Source organism: Anas acuta, chromosome 16 (genome assembly GCF_963932015.1).
Source record: "Anas acuta chromosome 16, bAnaAcu1.1, whole genome shotgun sequence".
NCBI lineage: Eukaryota > Metazoa > Chordata > Aves > Anseriformes > Anatidae > Anas > Anas acuta.
In genome coordinates, this window is record NC_088994.1 from 8,454,471 (window position 1) to 8,474,517 (window position 20,047).

General features: G+C 39.0%; 1 protein-coding gene across 3 annotated transcripts in view; it reads right to left on the reverse strand.

The window, feature by feature from the left end:
* The window catches only part of LOC137865669 (uncharacterized), a 171,823-nt gene that overhangs the window by 144,518 nt on the left and 7,258 nt on the right, over nt 1-20,047 (reverse strand). For all 3 annotated transcript variants that reach the window (XM_068700925.1, XM_068700924.1, XM_068700926.1), the window contains exon 3: nt 19,007-19,065. The gene's annotated coding sequence lies outside the window, so the exon portion shown is untranslated. The remainder of the gene's footprint in view (nt 1-19,006; nt 19,066-20,047) is intronic.

Here is a 20,047-nt window from a genome sequence, read left to right on the forward strand (position 1 = left end):
TATAGATTAAAAATAAATAAATCCATGTGGCATTTTTCTGTTACAAGTCCTATCTTTGGACAATGTAATTCCATTGATGTGAACTTGGTATCACTGGAGACAAGTCTGCATTTAAAGAAATAAAATAATAATGGAACAGGTCCTAAGAAATGCAAAGAGAGCAGTGAGTAATAATAAAGTATGCCATTGGGTGGCAGAGTCAAACAGACATGAAGTCTACAAGATGCCATTTTTTTCTTTGATTTTCCCATGCATTCAATACAGACTGTAGAAGCAATTAATATGAATATTGAAAAGATACGCCAAAGGCTGTTAAAAGAAATGTAAGGCAGAAATAGTTCATCCAAAATCACTCATGAATTCAAAGGTAGTCGGGAATAAAATTGAAAATTTTCACATCACACGTTGGTGACACAAATACATCTACTCAAGATAGAAATCTAAATATTAAACTGAATTCTGAAGTTTCTGTCTTTGGAGATTTTTAAATTTATTATCATAATGTTATTGCTTGAATCCTTCTGTGTACTGTAGCTAAGGAAAGAACGGTAGTTATAGTTATATAGTGATAGTAGTTATATGGTGATATAAACCTAAGCTGTCATTGAAGGATCAGATTACCATGCAAATTTGGGTACTCTGTTTACATCCTCTTTTATTCAAAGCATGATACCAAGACGGGAGGGGTCTGCTGTACTACATAAAGACTTGAAGAATTTCAAGGACCTTTCTGCTGGTAAGTTTCTACAATCTTTTCCATTAAATGTAATGGATCAAATTCGGTTCCATTTTTACAATGGGAAATTTATGAGTAAGGACTCTAAAATGACTCAACAAGAAAGCCCAAATATGATCCATAAAATCTATACTGTTACCCATGTAACATTTCCACTGTATGTACAAGCTCCATGACAGTTTTGGAAAGTCTTCAAGATTTTGAGGAAACCTCCATCACTAGATTGTTTCTTGAACAAACGGACTGGGTAAGATTCAGGATTTCCACAGATGCTGGCAACCGACAGGGCTCTTCAGAACGTGTTTGGCTCATCTTCCTGCTGTCCTCAGTACAGCACACTACACACCACGTCCCATGCCCAGCTACTGGAGATGACAGACCTTCACAATACAGCAGAAACTGGAACTGAAAAGGTAGCAATGCCACTATGTATTCCAGGGAAAACAGTTTGCCTGAGCTACCAAGTCTCATCCTTTTGCAGGTGATACCTCTGCAATTTTACTCAACCTCAAATCACAGACATTGAGAGCACTTCTGTTCCCTTATAAAGAGATGGAAAGACATTACAGCTCCAATGCCTCTGTTTCCTGGGACAGGGTAGCAGACCTCTTTGTAGTATCACTGATCGGATACTTCACATACAGAGAAGTGGGAAAGCAAGTACAAAAAGTCTGGAAAGAAGCCAAGCAAAACACTATCATCCAAACATCATTTTACACTACACAGACAAGGACAAACCCAAAAGATCACTAAGAGTGCTTTCAAAAAGAAGCATAACATTCATCACCTTTTGCTCTGCTTATGAGGAGGTTAGTTTCACAGTTAAAATACCAAGCTGTGACATAAAATAATAGATCATCAGATACAACAGGGCAAGGGGAAAAGAGAAAAATATAATTCTCTCTGACACCACAATGCACTCTTCTTTTTCTTTTTTTCTTTTTTTCTTTTTTTTTTCTGGGGCCATGGGAAATCTTGAGCAAGCTCCCTTCCTAGCTGAGGCTCAGGTCTTCCTCCAGTGGAACCCGCAAAGTTCCTGTTCACAGAAGTCACTTTTCAGCCAAGCACATTTGCAACTCTAAAATCATTATAAAATTGACTTTACATCAGAAATATATTTCCCATATTAGGCACTTTGGGGTTTTTGCTAAACTAAAAACTATTTCTAAGAGCTCACAAGAGTTAAAACCCAGCATCATCTGAGATCAGTGCCTGCTCTTATACAAAAGGATTTATGTTTCAACACCTGCAACAGCCTCATGTATCTGCTGGTGTTGTAAGGGTTAGTTTATTAGAAGCTTATTTTATAGATTAAAAAAAATAAAGTTCTAGTCAACAGCATGCTTGACATTGGGTAGGTTAAAATTCTGTTGAAGTAATCTGTTCAAACATTTTGCTGAATCGGAATCCAAATAGCATATTGTAGATCTGAATGTCATTTGCATTGAAGGTACGTGCATGCTACATATTCCATTAAAGGTTAGCAGAAATAGTAAAATTCAATAATTTTTACTTTTTAGTAACTGTCATTTACTTTAAGTGTTATTTTTACTAGAAAGAATAAGTCATTTAGGCTTTTAAGTAATGCATGAACACAGATTTTGGTTTCTTTGTGTGTTGAAAGCTCCAGATTTGAGGAATTCAGCTCAAACTTCCTTGAGTGTGTATTTTTAAAGTGCATGCTTAATACTTTCTTGTACTCAAGTCTTTCCTCAACTGACTCTTCACCTGAATGAAGTATAGACATTTGCACCAGACATAGAGAAGGACCTGAAAGGCTGGAGAAATGGGAAGACAGGAACCTCGGGAAGTTCACAAGAGGCAAATACAAGATCGTGGAGCTGGGGAGGAATACCCCTAAGAAACAGCTCAGGCTGGGGACCTACCACTGGAAAACAGCTTTGCAAAAAAGGGCCTGGGGGCCCTGGTGAGCAACTTACACTTGAGCCAGCAATGCACCCTTGCAGGACAGAAGGCCAACAGCATCCTGGCTAGCAGGTCAGGGAAGGGGGTATTTTCCCTCTGCTCAGCATTGGTGAGACCACCTATGAAGTGCTCTGTCCAATCCTTGGCTCTACAGCACACAAAAGGGCCACTAAGACAAGTAAAGGCTTCAAGCATCTGACACACAAGGAGGTACTAAGAGGGCTGGGACTGTTTAGCCTCAAGTACAGACAGCTCGGGGTGACCTTACCCATGTGCATAAATACCTGATGGAAGAAAAGATACCACAGTCAGTAGCTCTCAGTGACAGGACAGGAGGAAATGGGCACATAATGAAACCCAGGAAACAGAAAGGCATAAACATAAGAAAAAGGTTTTTTTACTGTGAGGGTGGTCAAACACTGGAACAGCTTGCCCTGAGAGGAGCCTGTGGAGCCTCTATTGTAGGAACTATTCAAAACCAAACTGGCCATGATCCTGAGTAACTTGCTCTGTGTTTGTTGGTCCTGCTGTACGCTGGGGAGTTGGACTAGACTACCTCCAGAGGTCCCTCCCAGACACAAACATTTTATGATTCTACAATTTCTTCACAAGAAATCCCCAACTCCTGTCTAAGCAAATTATCCTGATTTTACAGCAATATTTTTATGTAGTATTTACTACAAATGTGCAGATGATTTAGAAATCCCAAATATTAAACAAATGCATATGCTTTCTCATTATGAGTATATACATGATGTCCTGAAAACAAAAGATTTGTGTTTATGTGGATTATGGATTTTCTGGTAGCTATCCCTTCAACCAAACCTGTTCTTTCCAGAGACAGCATTCATGGGCAGGTTTTTGCTATAACGTAACTGGTCATTGTCCTCGTTCACTCGAGTCTTGCTGATTCTCACTGTTCCTTCAAATGTATTTAATCTTTACCCACGAAGGGGATTTTTCTGGCATAATTTTTTTAAACTAATACATGCTTAATTGCATCCAAAAGCTACTTACAAACACACATCTGTTTACAAAACAAAAAAATATAGGGGCTAACCTATGAACTCACTTGACTTTCTGAACATTCCTCATAATTTACCTACATACACAGAGTTGCAAAATCAGAAGACTGTTTTTTTCCTCCTTACTTAAAAGAATCAGGGCAGTTCTTGATGAAGCCAATTCATCTCAGATTTCTTTTTCAGTGTTCAGCTTTCTAAGGGCAAGTCTTACAATGCAGAGTTTACCTTTGACTTCTGCTCAATGTCAGCAGCAACAGGTGTAAGACACACTGGTCTCGAAGGTAGGAATTGTTCCTTAACTCATTTATTGTTTCATTATCCATCTAATTTACATTTTTCAGTAGAGATGGTTAAAGCAGGACATAGATAATAACATGTTTCAGCTTTTCATAGGACCTGCCTCGTTAATTTTTGTATGGTTTGTTTGAGCACTTAAGTATGTGGGGTTCACCTGGTGATAAGACATGCACAGTATGCTGAATGAACAAGGAAGGAAAGAATTCCAGTACGTTTGGGTGGGAGAAGGTGAAACAAGGACACGGTTGGCAGAATTCAGGGCGGAGAAACTAAATTGCTTCTGATGCTGCACTCCTTGGACTCTAGCTGGGTTCTAGCAAAAGGAGGAGTCACTGGGATCCAGCTCATTTGACCGTGCTTTAAAATTCCAGTGACCCTGGGAGACCCTACAAAATAATATCTGGCCTTTTCTTGAAGGTGCCTAATGAGGCGGTTCTGAAAAAAGGCACATACAGAATAACATCAAACCTAACAAAACAAGAGTTTTGTTCCTACTATACTAAGGCTCCCCTACATAATTTCATTACTGTAGAAATTTACCTTGGACTAATATAAACTAATGGCTTCTCTTTAAGCTGCATTGACACATAAAAGGAAATCTTCCTGGACAATCGTTACAGGTAATTCAGTCGTCTTTGAAATCAGTGGCAAGTGAAGTTTTATCTCGTTCCCTCCAGGTGTTTTCTCTAATACTGGTTAGCTTACCTGTTGCTCTACTTAAGATTCAGTTTGGTGATACACTTCGGCACAGGATACCACCAATGAAGACTAACGTAAGACTCTCAATCTTTTGAAAATGTCAGCTTTAACTGCCATGGGGATTTTGCTACTTTTTCACCACAAAAATTTGAAAAACAGAAATAATGACACTTATTCACATGTGTAAAGACAAACTGAAAGTGATCAGAACAAGGATAATTACCATTATTATCTTTTACAAATATAAATTACGAGACAATGTAGAGTTAACAAAGAAATCTCCATTAGCTATCTCTCTTTTTCTCTCTTAACACATGTTGCAAACACTTGCATTTGTTCTCTTCCCAGCTCCTTATTCTCTAAAGGACATTATAATTTATTGTCTCAAACCATATTTGGTATTTAGTGCCTGCAGAAGCTTGTGAAAAAAAGATGTTTGTTACATGAAAATGAAAACATATTGTGGTTTCACCTCAATTCCTTTCCTTCTCCCCCACTTCTAAAGAGAAGAGACAATTTTAAGAAGCAGGAAAGTAAACAAATAAGATATACAAAAATATACAAACACAAATACAAACAAAAACAACTCGTAAGTTAGGAAAAAACTGGAACTTCTGCCTGGGGTAAAGTATGTGAAAAGTGGTGATTTGTTCAAGGACAGAATTTTGGCATTTTTCTTTAGCTTCAAGTAAATAAATAAAACAAAGAAAAGTCTTTTCATTTGATTGTTTTACAGTGCCTGGGGCTATGTACATTGGACACTATTTGCAACTGTTTTCATTTAGAGATGAGTGAAGTGGTTCAATTAAAACATGAGCCGCTCTGAACCTTTGCTGTGAATACAACAGAATATTTCTGGGGAGGTTCAAGGAAGTCCAGTTAATTTCTTGTCATTATTTACCTCTTTGTACTTATGTGTGGTGACACTGTCTGGATTCAGAAGTGCCACCATATAAGCCAGTCCTATTATACTGTGCTTAATTCTGCTGATCAAAACAGCTTGAATTGGTTGGGCGAGCAGCATGGAAATTTTGGGGAATTAACCCAAATAAAATGCGAAGTTTTGAGGTCCACCCATCGCTAAGTTACCACACCCGCTGCTGTGCCCTTTACTTCTGTGGGAAAAAAGGAGCTGTTGCAATTTCTAAGAAAAAGAGCACTGGAGCCTTAAAGCCTTGGGCTGCGTCTACACTACAGACCCCTGGGGGCACACATCACGTAGGGGAGAGGTGCATAAGATGTGCTAGGAGAAACCAGTAAGGTAGAAACAGAGAAATCAGGAAAATGGCACTTGCTGGTGTGAACTGTTTTTCTCTGGAAGGCCAGCTACATTATACAACTTTCCCCTGTACCATGTTAGCACGAAGTGCCCGTGCTGTTACAGACATGCTAGAGGCACCTTTGGCTCTACCACTCACAACTATTTCATCCCAGCGAAGGCCTCTCACTGGAGGCTAAGTTTCATCTTACTGCTTCTAAGCCAGCTATCTCGGCAAACACAGCCCCTGGAACATTTTCTGCTCTGCAGTCCATCCATGCTGGCTGTTTCCAACATGATACCAGCTCGCTGCATCCCCGTCCTCTCACAATCAGCTGTAAAAAGAGCCTCAGGCTGCAATGTCAAACCTCTCCGAAAATGAAAGAGGTCCTAACAGACAGAAGTGCCGCAAGCTCCCCTATGGGTCCCGACCTCAGCAGCTCAGAGCTTGTAGTTGCAGCCATCCAGAGACACGTGGCTGCTGATCGGCTGACATCCCGAGCACTGTTCAGGGCACCCAGTATCCACACATCACAGCTGTGTTTGTCACAGGTCATATAAATCGGCGGTTTTTCACTGCAGCATCAAAGAGGATACACTAAATAGTTTTGCTGTGTTTGTTGCTGGTTCCTTCAGAGGAGGCTGGAAACCACTGCTACTGCTCATGTGCCTCCTCCACATGCTGACATACGCAATGTCCCCAACTACTTGCCGGACAAAATTTTATCAGCACTTTGGAATTTCTGAATTTCCTGGGGTAAATTCCAATTTGAATTGTAATTGTGATCCCTCGGATTTGCAAATGCACAGATCAAAGAAGTGTATGGCCATGCAGAGTTAGTGATGTATTAATTCTGATAGGAACACATACTGTGTGAGCTCACAGAGATTTTTAAAATTTGGAATTTGTCCTCCCTTTCATTTTCTGAACACCAGATAGTAACTATTGCAGGCACAGGGCTCTTTTCCTTACTATATTTAGCAGGCACCACGCATTGAATCACATCTTTCTCCCATTTTGGTTATAGTGATCGTCACCAGTTCTGAATCCTCTCTGAAGTTCCTTCTACTTCTAGTAAGGAACACCGATAAATTTACATTAGCCAGTTGACTGAATATTACATGAAGATTCCTGGCTCAGAACGAGGCAACTACAATGTGAATTGAAAATCCATTCATTCATTCACTGCTTCCCAGCAGCATTCCCTGGCCTGGAGCCAGATACCATTTGACGTCACGCTCTAACCAGGAACATGATGTACTGGCGCTGGGACAAAAGTTTTACTATGGAAAAAAAAAAAAGGCAGCAACAAGCAGGAACTTATCACAGTAGAACCAGTTAAGAGGAGGAGATGGAGAACAAGCAGCAGAAAACTATATGTGCAGGCCTAATATTTTGCTTTTGTTTTTCTTCACAGCACCCAACAGGTCATGCTAACAGGAACAGCACGCATGGATAAAGGTGTCCTTAAATACTTATTAATTTCCCTTCTAGTTGTTGTAGCACTTGCTGAAGCATTACAAAATGTCTATTATTTCATGTTTCTTACTTCAAATTATTTGAAATGAAATAATCCAAAGATTTTTGGCCTGCAATAGCTAGTTTTGTATGAAAAACCCTCAGTTGTGTTTATTTGAGTTAAATATTAAACAGGTCAAGTAGAGACTGAAAAGTTTGCAGTGTTAATACTCAAAATCCAAAAAGCAGTTTAAGGACAGAAAAACAATCTTTCCACTCTCTTCATAGCCACAGCTAAGGCTCTGGGGAAAAAAATAAGGCCAACAAGTTTCTGAAATACTGCTAAGCATGCAAAAATAAGAAGATAATAAAATCTAGAAAAGATTAAGAAATATTTGGATAGCGAGAACTCAAATTCTTGTTGCTGATGTGGGTTCAGAATGCCAGGCTGACAGCCCCCAGACACACACAGTGGGCAGCAGCACAGGGTCCCCAGCGTGGCACTCGAGGAGGTCAACCCTAGGCTGGCTCTGGAGGTGGACAGACAGACCGACGTGCCCTTCCAACGCTCCTTTGGCAGGCCCTCATCCCACAGGCAGTGCACTGGAGTGAGATGCCCACCACTTACACCCCATTTCTGAATTGTCATTGACAGGCACTCAGATATTGGGGAAGTCCCTTCATCCCTCTGCAATTCAGATTTTATCTAAGAAACGGGATTAAGGTTACTGACTACCCTTACAAAGCACTTCAAAGACTGCTGCTAAAAATTCTGCACAAGAACTACAATTATCGTTGGTGCTTGTTGTAGCGCTTGATTGTTTTCGTTTGAAATGTAATACTGTAGTTATCCCTCAGACAAAACCTGCTGCTAAACTTGTCCATCACTTTCTTGTTTGTTGGTGTTCTCAAGCTCTTCACAGAAATGCTGAATTTCAATTAAAGGCGGGGGAATTTGAGGTTGCTCAGCAAACACCAGCAGGCAGCTCTCTGTATTTCAGTGGCTCTTTAAGGACCATTTTCTTGTTCAATTCAAAACAGGATGGACATCCTGGGAATGAGCGATGTACATCCTTCAGCGGTTTGAAGCTAAACTAGAATCATGCACATTGCACTGCACATACATTCCAGAAGCCAATTTCACCATTTTCTTTTGGTCTGGGTCATGACCATCAGACTCACAGCATTAGTAAGTGGAGAATTCAAATCCGTGTTCGGCTGAATATACCCAGTCATTAGAGACATATGTAGAGGAAAAAGTTCACAAACATTGTGTTTTATTGAAATCTGGAACTAGTTAGGCTGAAATTGGACAAATATGGACAATAGCATACCCACTCTGCATGGAAAAAATGCCCTGCCCAAAGAGCAGTTATCTGTTCCATGGAGAGTTTCAACCAGGATGCCAGTAGCTAATAAATCTCTCATATATCTTAGTTTTCTCATTATCACTGGAGCCTGCTAATTAGCAGTAGCAATATAGGCATATTTCACTGTGCCAATTCTCAGTGATAAAATTCAGAACTGTTACAATACCGCCCTGCCTGGTCACAGCACAGTCCCTGATGGGAGCTAGATGTGCGCCTTTCCTGACCATAGGCAAAGATACCCAGGGGCTCATCCAGCAGCTCTTCCACTTGCTCAACTGCAGCACTCAGCATCACGATGCTTTGCACCATTCCTGTTCTCTCCCTGCTTACCACAGCTTGCATTGCTTCACGTAGAAAAAAAATATTTTCTATCAATTTTACATTATCTCAGAAAGACAGAGTTATACCTGTGAAACACAACCTTCCTAATCTCCCAACATTAACCATAATCGTAACATTCTTTTCCATTTCCTTTGTAAATTATTCTTACTGACTCCTCTCAGTTTGAGCATTAGACTATTTTCAAAGTAGCCGCAGATTTATTTCTTAATTTGTACCAGATATCCTGCTAGCTTCGCTTCACAAACCATAGATTTATGTGCATTGGTAGACTATCAGAACTGCTTTCACAGGGGTAAAAGACTGAGTTTGCTACCTTGAAGGCATAGGCTGAAGAGAAAGTCCCTTTTTGAAAGTGTGCCCTGTGGGGAATAATACTCCAAAACAAGTTACCTATTCCCAGCTGTTGAGGAGTTTGTACAAGGATCCTTTTCCATGCAACACCACCCTGTTGCCACAGCACGGTGGTTTGCCCAGCAAATGGATGTTGAGTCAGGTGATATTATTTCTGAAAATCATGGGATATGCCTTGTGAAGGGAAAAAGAGGATAGTTCAGAGCCAACAGGGAGATGCTATTGATTGGGTAGCACAAATCCCTGTTTTGGGATCTGAAACCACTGAACATGCCTTGCCTTGTATTTACAGAGACATGAGGTATCTGGACCTTTGGCCACTTCTGTTTCACAGGTTTTTACTATTGAGCATCTACCATTGTTTGGGCAATAGTACTGTCTTATATATATGTACTTCTTCTACACCTGGCTGTACAGGAGTGAAAAATAATAATTCACAAAACTTACTCAGTTCAACATTTTCCACAACCCCTTGGACTGTGAAGTTTCAATGCAAAATTCTGATCTCACCTCAACTGGATTTTGCTTGAGAACAGTCTGGATTTTCTCCAATCCCTACGAAACTGCTGTACTGCTTGTGAAATCACTTATTTGACAAGTTCTATGGTATTTTTAATAACTTATTTAATGGATCTCCTCTCTTTCATTATTTATTTTGGATCAATAGCTTATGTGCACAATGTGCAAACCTAAACACAGACAAACAAGCCCCAAACATCTCATTGTCCAAAGACACATTTTTGGTTTTGGGTGTACACAGCCCCACCTATTGTAACCAATGACACGGTGCCAGAGTTTCAAGCCATTAGGTGGGTCACGCATCCCATGGCATTGTTCATCTGGGTAACAGATGTAAGACAAATACGATACATACATGGCCCAAAGAAGGCAGAGTGAAACAAAGATGCACGGTAAGATAATACAAAGGCTAAAGGCTGTTGGGTTTAAGCTACTATTTATACCACTTATGGCTGGACAGGGCAAAATATCTGAGAAAAGTACCAAAGTTTCAGCAGTTAGCTGCATTCTGGACTGGAACAGACAGAAGACCTTCCAGTTGTTTTCTTTTCCAAGAGCAGAACACGAGCACATAACCCATGTACAGGCAGCCAAATTTCAAAGAGCCATTCGTTTAAGGCACTTCTCTGAGACAGAGGAGACAAAAGTTAGTTCCTGTTATGAGTGCTTCTTCATTTTCCAAAATGGGAGTCTCTCCCATATTCTCTGCTTTTGACTAGAAATTCCATTCTGGAGCTTAGAAGCTTTCTGTAAAATTACATCCACAAGACTTGTTTTCTCTTCTAACCAAACAGCATTTTTAGACACTATTTTGCTAAAACATTCTCGACCAGTACTCATTGCTTTTACAAGCTTATCTGAAATAGAAATATACAGGTAGGGAATACAAAACCTTGAGCCACAGATTTTTGTGATTCAGTGAAATATTGCATGCTTGGAATGTATTTCGTAGATCTACATGCTTCTTCACTCAAAACTAATCCATTTTTTTTGTGAAGACACTGCCTTTTCCAGCACTTAAAAGTACACTCTGGCAAGCGAGAGTCTTCACCTCATAAAATATGATGTTCTAATACTAGAGAATGCTTTGCTGTAACAAAAGTTAGTCCCTTGTTCCATTTTAAAAGTCCCTTATAAAGAAAGAAAAAGAAAAAGAAAAAAGCTGAAATGGCCCTGAAACCAACTGTAAAATCGTGCCTCATTTTATTTAAAAAAGAAGCATTTGATCTGATTTTGCTGACTCTGAAAGCTATGCACTGCCACACAAAGACCTTCCAAAAAGGAATTTTGTTTGTTTGCTTCCCTCCTGGTCTTCTGGCCACTTTTATTTAATTAAATTAATTACTGTTGTATGGAAATAACCATTAAAGTCTCCTGACCTGCAATAAGAGCTTAGTTTCATTTGCATCAAAATGAGCAGCAAACTGCCAGAAATGTCATTATGGGGAAAAAGAATCAGTAATTTCAAATTTATTATTAAGAGAGATGGAATTCATACTACTGACTTGTGCACAATAAACCAGATACCGAAATGGGAAGTTCGTTGTCCTCTCTTAATCCCCTGTCAATACAGAGCAGCAGTATCCTTGAACCGCAATTCAATGTACCTGGCTCTAAATCACCACCTCTATCTACACTGTACAGGTAATTAAAAGCTGAGTATATAGCTAAGATGTGCCTACAATTAGGGAATATGAATGCTACTCAACTCCATCATGTAAAAGCACAGACTGTTAAAAAAAAAAAAAAAAAAAGAGGAACTACTTGCCTTCATTATTAAGTACTAAAATATTGCTATAAAAATAAGATTTGTAAACAATCATGTGAACAAAGTCCCTCACAGAGAGTCAATACTGAATACTTGTATTTTAGAAAAAATTTCTCATTGTACTGAGAAATTATTACGGCCTCTACTTTATGAGGCATTCTTGGTATTCGTGATTTTTTTATACGAGAAAAATTAAATACATTTGTAAATATATTTAAAATATAAATTACATATTGTATGTGTGCATATTGGTACACAGGGAGCTCATACATATATATAACACTGATGGCCAAATCTTCACCAGATTTAAACTTGCACCAATGAATTTCTACAAATTGGTCAAAACAATTCATATAATAAAATTTCTTCACTACACCACCTGATTTTCAACCTGTCAATGAACCATTCCTCACACAACTTGAGATGGGTGCTATGTCAATCAAATGCTAAGGTGACAAAGGAGGTTTTCGTTCTTTATTCTGGTCAACAAGCGGCCAGCTAGCACGACCCAACAGTACCATTTGGTGCTTCCCATGGGCAGATTGTTTCCTTAACGCAATCCACATGAGCCCACATTTCTGTAGCAAAGCACACATTCAGTGGACCTAATTAAGCATTGTTTCCCTCTTCACCCTTTTATTTTCTTCCTTTGGGAAAATAGATTTTTTCTTTTCTCACTTTTACTCTTTAATAGCCCAATGTTTATGACATACTTAAATCAGGAGCAACACTACTGGATGCTCGGTATCTGCTACACAGGTGGGAGTCTGCATCTCCATCCCCATCACCAAGCGGAACAGCATCACTTCTCCCAGCTCCCTCCCTTCCTGTGCATAAGGCTTTGGAGAAAGAATTGAAACTGGCCCAACAAAGATCTTGTAAAACATACTCTACTCTACTCAAACCCCACAGAATGTAAACCAGACACTTGTAGCTCTGCAACAATATCTAAGATTTCCAGATGGCAGGTAGCAAAAATGATGTCTGTACACACATACCAAAAGCTTCATGACTTTAAACTGTCATAGTTTGGGTTAATCCTGGATTGTCTAATGTGCATTTCAAATTTCAAAAGAGCAGACAATAACCTGTGTTCCCAAGGAGTTGCTGTCTCAGTTGTCAGGTCTGCAAATAACGTGACTAAAATAAACCTTTTAGCCGCATGCTAATGACCATTCCCGCTCGCTTCCTTCACTTCAATAATCTAAGTAGTTTAGAAGTGCATGTGGACTGCCACTTTGCATTGCTTTTTTGTAAGGTCCTTAAGGGGTCCTGCCATTTAACTTCCTGTTAAAATCTCCTCCAATCTACAAGAATGCAATCACGATAACTAAAACGGACTAGACACGACCTCCAAAATGTAATGCTAGGCCCTACCTTTAACCTTCACAATGATTTAATTTAACGCATTTTACTACAGAATTGGCACAGCTTAAAAATGACTTCATGGTCAGTGACTACAGCTCAGCAGACAGACAGTGATTTATGAGGCCTGGTGATTCTTGACTTCTCTGAGTGATGTGGCCACATCTTAACCGTGACACTATGCTGCGTGCCCTCACTGCACCTGAACTAAAAAGAGCTGTTACGAAGAGCTGTAAGAAAGGTTCATTATCAAGCGTTTAGGAATTTGGGGTTTGTTGGATGAGAAATGTTTACAAGAACTGCTTGCAATGATTCAGATTTATATTTGTGCCAGATTTTTGTCCCACATACTTCAGGGTTTTACTGAGCTAGTGTTCATCACCAAAAGATCAGACACAGAGGAATCTGATTAGAGTTTTAACTGCTTCATCCTTTGGGCAGAGGAGAACCCATTCATCTTTCCATCTTGTTTCTTATCTATTAAATATTATATCTAGATGTGATGTTTAACAGTACAGTGCAGTATCTTAATAAGTAAGAAAAGAACATGACATATGAGGGAAAAATTGGATATGTATTCTGTATTACCTTTTAAATAGACAATTTAATTTTCAGAACTTTGACTAATTCAGCAGACCTGTTAGGCACATTCATAAGTATGAATACAGTATGAATACACTGTACAGTAAAATGTTTTGCTGAATCTGGCCTCACATATGAAATTGGTAGTAAATGAAAAGCCTTTAGTGGAAAACAACTTAAAAAACAGAAAATTCACGTCTTTGCAATGTATTTCATATTTGACCAATTAACTTGCCAAAAATTAGGAGCTAAATTTAAAAACTAAGTATTTATATTCTGACTTTGCTGTTTCATTTAAGATTTTAAAATTAAAGCTACCTTCAGTCCATCAACCTTCACCTGGCTCCTTATTAAATTATAGGGGTGCTAAAAAGAAATCACAGTGTACACTAGATCTGACCAGTATTACTGGACTATGAATCTAGGTAAGAATTATTTTCATGACATCAAGACCAGACACTATTTTTAAGGTGTTGAAAAAAAAAAATAAGTTTTACTATTTATTTCTCAGCTGAATTCAGACTCTGTACACCATACAGAACACTGTATGTGATTTTCAAAAGGAGTTATAGTACTTACGTACCTGAATCCTTAATTTCCAAACAGATTGCTGGTATTTTCACATCCCATACACTTCCAAATCTATGCACAATGACAGAGCACTAGCACCCAAATCAGAAACAGGTTTGTTAAATCATGAGAGGTGAGGCAATCAGGAGTGAGGCAGAAGGGAGCTTTGCTACACCTCAGTTTTATTACTTAGAGTTGCTAAGCAATGTATCTGCAGCAGTGTGCACCATGTTCCTGGGTCAGTCTAGCATCTTGACCAGTCGTACCACAGAAATCTCTTTTAAGCTTCTTTGGTAATAGCTTTTGCAAATGCTGTCCCAAGCAACAGATGTATGCTGCATACGGTGGTGGTAATTACACATGCAATTAGAGAACTCTTCCTACATTTGTGCCTTTTAAAAATGTTTAAATATAAGATAGACATCTGACAAAGAAGCGGAGTGAAACACCAAGCAATGCAGAATACCTACTTAAAGATTAAACATGCCTGTCTGTACTGATGAAATTCCTGCTATAATGAAAAGTTAAAAGAGGCCATCTTGAAACAAGATCATTCAGACCTCTCTGATGTAAATCAGCTTGTAGGGAGCAGACACTCTGTGCATAAAGGTGGCCTGCGTGTGTGTTTTTTGGAGACCAGTAGATACATATTAGTTTTGGTTGTCACGCAGACCTGCTCTCTGAGAGGTTGCTGTGACCCATCAGTATCGATCTGCATGCAGATAGGAGCGAAATGTTGACATTTTGTAAGTGCTTTTCTGTTTTCACAGACAAGATTTTTCATAGAAAACAGAATAAATTGGTTCGGTTACATTTCCTCCTAATTTATCAGCTACAAAATAGGCATTTGCCCCTGCTGGAAGGGCTTCCTTCATGATAAATAAGCAGAGGTTATGATTTAATCCTTCAGCCAGAGTACTCAAAAATTATTCACATGGTATTCTTATTGGCTGATGGCACAAAGTAACTGGTTTTTAAAGATGCTAAATGTACAAATAGAAGTTCAAAATGCTTATAAACTGGTTTCTCATTATTCTGACTACACGTGCAGTTGGCAGAACTGTGCTCACATCCCAGGTCTCCTACAGATGCTTACCAGTGTGATCAGCCACATGCACATTCAGCTTCCTTATTGGTTTGCAAACCATTCTCATGGACATTTACATATGCATTTGGATGCCCTAAATATCTGCGCCAAACAGTTTAATATGTAAAATTAGCACATGAAAATTCTACTGGAATATCACTTATCATTACTGGTATGTAAATTATACACTTCTTCAAGACATACAGGCTAATCCTTCCCCTCTTTTAGCACTGGAAAAAAAAATAAAAAATAAAATAAAAGAAGGAAATGTCTAATAATGATGATAGTGAAGCACTGGAATAGAATGTCTGATGGTATTAGAGAATCTTCACCCATTTACTGTCTATTCAAGTCCATCCGAACACTTATCATCCCTGCTCCAATACATTTTGTGCTCTTAGTATTCCTCTCCTCAGGTGATTTCTCAGTGTTTCTCATACTAATCATAAGAAAGGGATACCTACATAGATATTTTCATGGAAGATCAATGCTGCAAGCTGCTGAGCTAACAGAAGATGTGCCTGGGAGAAGGCAATAGGCAAAAGCACGGAAATGCTTTGCTTAGCCTTATCTTTACCTCCAACTCCTTGATATACCTTGCACTCTGATCACAGCAGCTCTGGCAATATACTCTACTCCCTTCCAATCCCAATATATTCTGTAGCTCTCTGCTTGAGAATCACACAGACACTTGGAAGAAATATCCCTCTAGCTGATCCCTAATATTACCTCTTGAGATTCTCCCAACCAAACATTAATATAATTCCTTTCTTTAATTAAATATAAAGACCTTTTTTTTTTCTAGCTGGTGTGTATAGTACAAATTGGAAAATTCACAAGCTGCAAGTTTTGCCCCAACCCTAGTTTTCACACAGTGCTCGAAGAATCAGAACACAGGCAACATTAAACAACATCAGATTAGAACTCCTTCTTGAATTCCCACTCAATCTAATGAAATCCTGTTCATGGAAATGAATTTCTCTACATCACCCTATTTAATTCACACAACAGAGAAGAAGTAGTAAACAAGGGACTTGCAACTTGCCCTTTTCCTTAATATCAGAGCAGATTGCACATAACAAAAGGGCCAAGGCAGCATAATAAAAGATAATGCCAAACCATTTATACTTTGCATCGATATTACAGAATTGGAAGGAATTACATCTCTTGAGGCACAGTCATTCTTGGAGCTTCCTTTGGATCAGTGCAACTCTGAAAAACAGTGCTGATTGGCCACCAAACAGCAAGCTATTCCAAGAGCATTAGCCCCTGTAGTTTTTATAAGCCATTACATTCAATAAATAAGGTGTTAGTAAACTGAAGGAGAATTTTACAGATGAAATATTACCACATCAATTTAAATACAGGGCTAAGCTGACTTGACAGCTGGTCTGAAAACATTGTTTCAGTTAAGGGTGGGAAGAGAGAATAGCTAATCTCTCAATCACCAGACAGATCCAGACAGAAGTAACACCAAGGTGCCTCTTTTCAGCTGGCAAGGCAGGTAAGTTCACAAAGTGTTCCTGAAATTCTAAGGATTTTGTTGTGTCTGGACAGTGCGCACTGTGAGAGTCCACAAGATTTCAGGCACTCTGGAGTACTGCAGGATCAGCAAATATTTTATTATTTTAGTGCTTTAAAATATTAACACACTACGCCCTGAAAACCCTGTTTCTGTTTTATGCATTTCAGAAGGCATTTTTCAGGCACTGTAGAGTCAGATAACTGGCATACAGTAATGACAAAGCTGTTCTTTAATTTATACCGTTGTCTCACCTACCTGTTAAGGTCAGACAGAACACTGGCCCCTGGACACAAGCCAGCAGCTCTCCACCACCCCAATTATGCATTGTGCAATGTCATTGTCATTTCAAAAAACAGTGTATACTTCCAAGAGGACTTCAGAAGAGTCAATGCAGGTTAAAACTTTCCCTCCCCAATCCCACCACCCCATCCATTCTCCACCCCAACACCTCCTCCTGCACACGCACTTCTCCCTTCTGTTTATTTTTTGTTTTAAACACACTAAGCAAAAATCGACTTTGGCTGCTCTTCCTGAACTCTGAAGTGTTTGTGTAGATAAGAGTCTGATAATACGTTAGAAGAAAGTTTCATAGGTCCCTTTTCTCCTGGCAGGTAGTGACCAAGGCCAGCCATGCACTGAGGTTTCTTTCCCTCACAGCAGTATTTTTCTGGCTTGCCTGCTTATCGAACTAGGCCACTTTTGGAATTTTTATTACATCTGACTTGGAAAAAATATTTCAGCTGAAAGATACTTGTTTATCTACAGTGCTGGGGGAATACAATGTGTAAATCCACCTACTGCCATCCCAAATGTGGTGTTGGTTTTTAAAGCAGCTATATTGAGCCTTTCTTGGACTAAGTAAAAGAGGAGCCGATCTGAGCTCCTTTTCCTTTATGGGAAATATATTAAGAATGCTAGAAATCACACACTATAAAAGAAGTAAGATATGCCTCCAGAAACAATTGGTCTTTAGAGGACAGGACAGGACAAAAATAGCCACCCTTGCTTCACAATACTTCTTAAAATGGACATACTCCTATTTTCATATCACTACTTTCCTCCACTAGAGGTTGATAGGAAACTGGAAGGCACTCATTCTATTCCTGGATAAAAAGAATTATGAACACTCCTTCCACACAAGGCATTTTCTGCTGCTACAGTGATCTTTTTTTATGTTGTTGTTGTTTTTTTGTTTGTTTGTTTGTTTTTTGTTTGTTTGTTTTGTAATAAATATTAAGCTCCACATTGAGCTGTGCTGTGCTCCTAATTGTTTATCTATGCTTGTCAGGACCTATGCTATATCCATGGCCATCAGGAGATGGTATATGGAAGTAGGTCCAGACAGAATCATTTAAAGTATGACCTTAACTTAAATCACAATTTTCAGTGAATCGCTGAAATTGTAGATTTAGTTGTGGTGTCTCAAGATGAAGTATTTAGTGGCAATAGTGGCTTGAGGTGTTGATATTTGTCTTCTGTAATCTTCCTGCCCCAGCATTACTGCACTCCTTTTTTCTAGAAAACATGTTTTGTCTAGCCACATGGTTCCCTATACTGGAGGCCTGCTCTGACTTAAAACTTAGCCAGAAGAAAACCTAGGATCTTTTTTCAAGTAGATGAGTTCCCAGATCCATTTCCAAGTGCAGCTGCATAAATAATTGGGCTGGCACAATTGAGGGGGTGGTATGCCACAGAAACCAGCAGCAGGTGGCACAGGAGGTGAGGTTGGGTCAATATTGCTGCCAAACACTTGGCTTTTGAGTATACAGCTTCAAGTCTAGTCAGCAGTTCATGTATATAATTCTCATAGCTTCGGACTGTGTGTACTGGCAGGAATGAAATTGGAACACACTGCAAAATGCCACAGCAAACGTAGGTAAATTTGCAGCTGGCCTGCTTGCACTGAATGCCATGCTATGGTTGTAGTGATAACAGTGACATAAACGTCTCAGTATTAAACCAACGGTGTACCAATAAACCAAATTTAAGTTAATGCTTCCTTGCATATGTATAAAGAGCAGCCACAACTTTGAATGATTACAGACACTTCCTTAAACACTTGTCTTCAGCTTGAAAGATATTTATGCTTGCAAGATCTCCACAATAAGGCCAGACTTAAACACTCACCCATTCTGTAGCCCTAGGATATTCAGGTGAAGGTGATTCCAAATTCAGATATGCCATCCCTGTTGTAAAGAAAAAGAAAAAAGATTATTTAAAGAAAGCTTGCTGAAAACATGATTCTTTCATTAATATAAAACAATGCCTAAAGCATAAAAAAAGCCTTGGGATAAAATATCCTACAATCAAAAACCATAACAATAACATCTCCCATTCCAGTAAAGAGCACATAGTCCCTGAATACCATGCAACAGCATCAATTGCATTTTGAAATTTTGATTTAGAAAACTAAGCAACCTGGCATGATTTGAACACAGATTTCCTTGTATCTAATGCTGTGAAATTAAAGCCAGCTCTGCAAGTGCAATTTTATTTTATTAACATCACATTATCCATAAAAGTCTTTCCAGTAACTATTTCCCTATTAGCTGTTGCTTGACCTAAAATTGTTAGCTGTAAAAAAAAAAAAAAAAAAAAAAATTCAGGGCTGTGATTACTGTGAGCACTAAGGACTACAGTGCCATCCAGTGGTAAAATGCTCTTTAGAAGCTTTCTTACAAATTTCTACTTCTACTCTGCTGCCATATAGAATATTAGCCCTAAACACATTCTGCAAAACCCACAAAGGCTGAAAAATATCAGAAGCCGCAAAATATGCACGGCTGGAACACAGATGCATGGCTGGAACATAGCACGTAGATATTCCTTCTTTCCTCTACACACATTTCTTAAAGCTAGTTTAGTGCAAACCGATGTGCTTTGAAAAGGTTGTTCTCACTCTCTTTTATGAGGCAGTGAGCACAGTTTGTATTATCCTGGTCCTGCTGGCAGCATTCAGGTTATCCGATCATACAGGACTTCTCTTTCCAAGTAGTACAGAATAAGCCTGATAGCTAACCTAGCAGCTAGTCATGAAGAATCACCTATACTGCCACGTTCCACATAACACATTTTGCATATTTGCTACTTAACTCAACAAATTTCTTTGAACCATGCAGAACAAAGGAAGGATATATGTCTTTTTTTTTTTCAGCAGAGCAAGTAGCA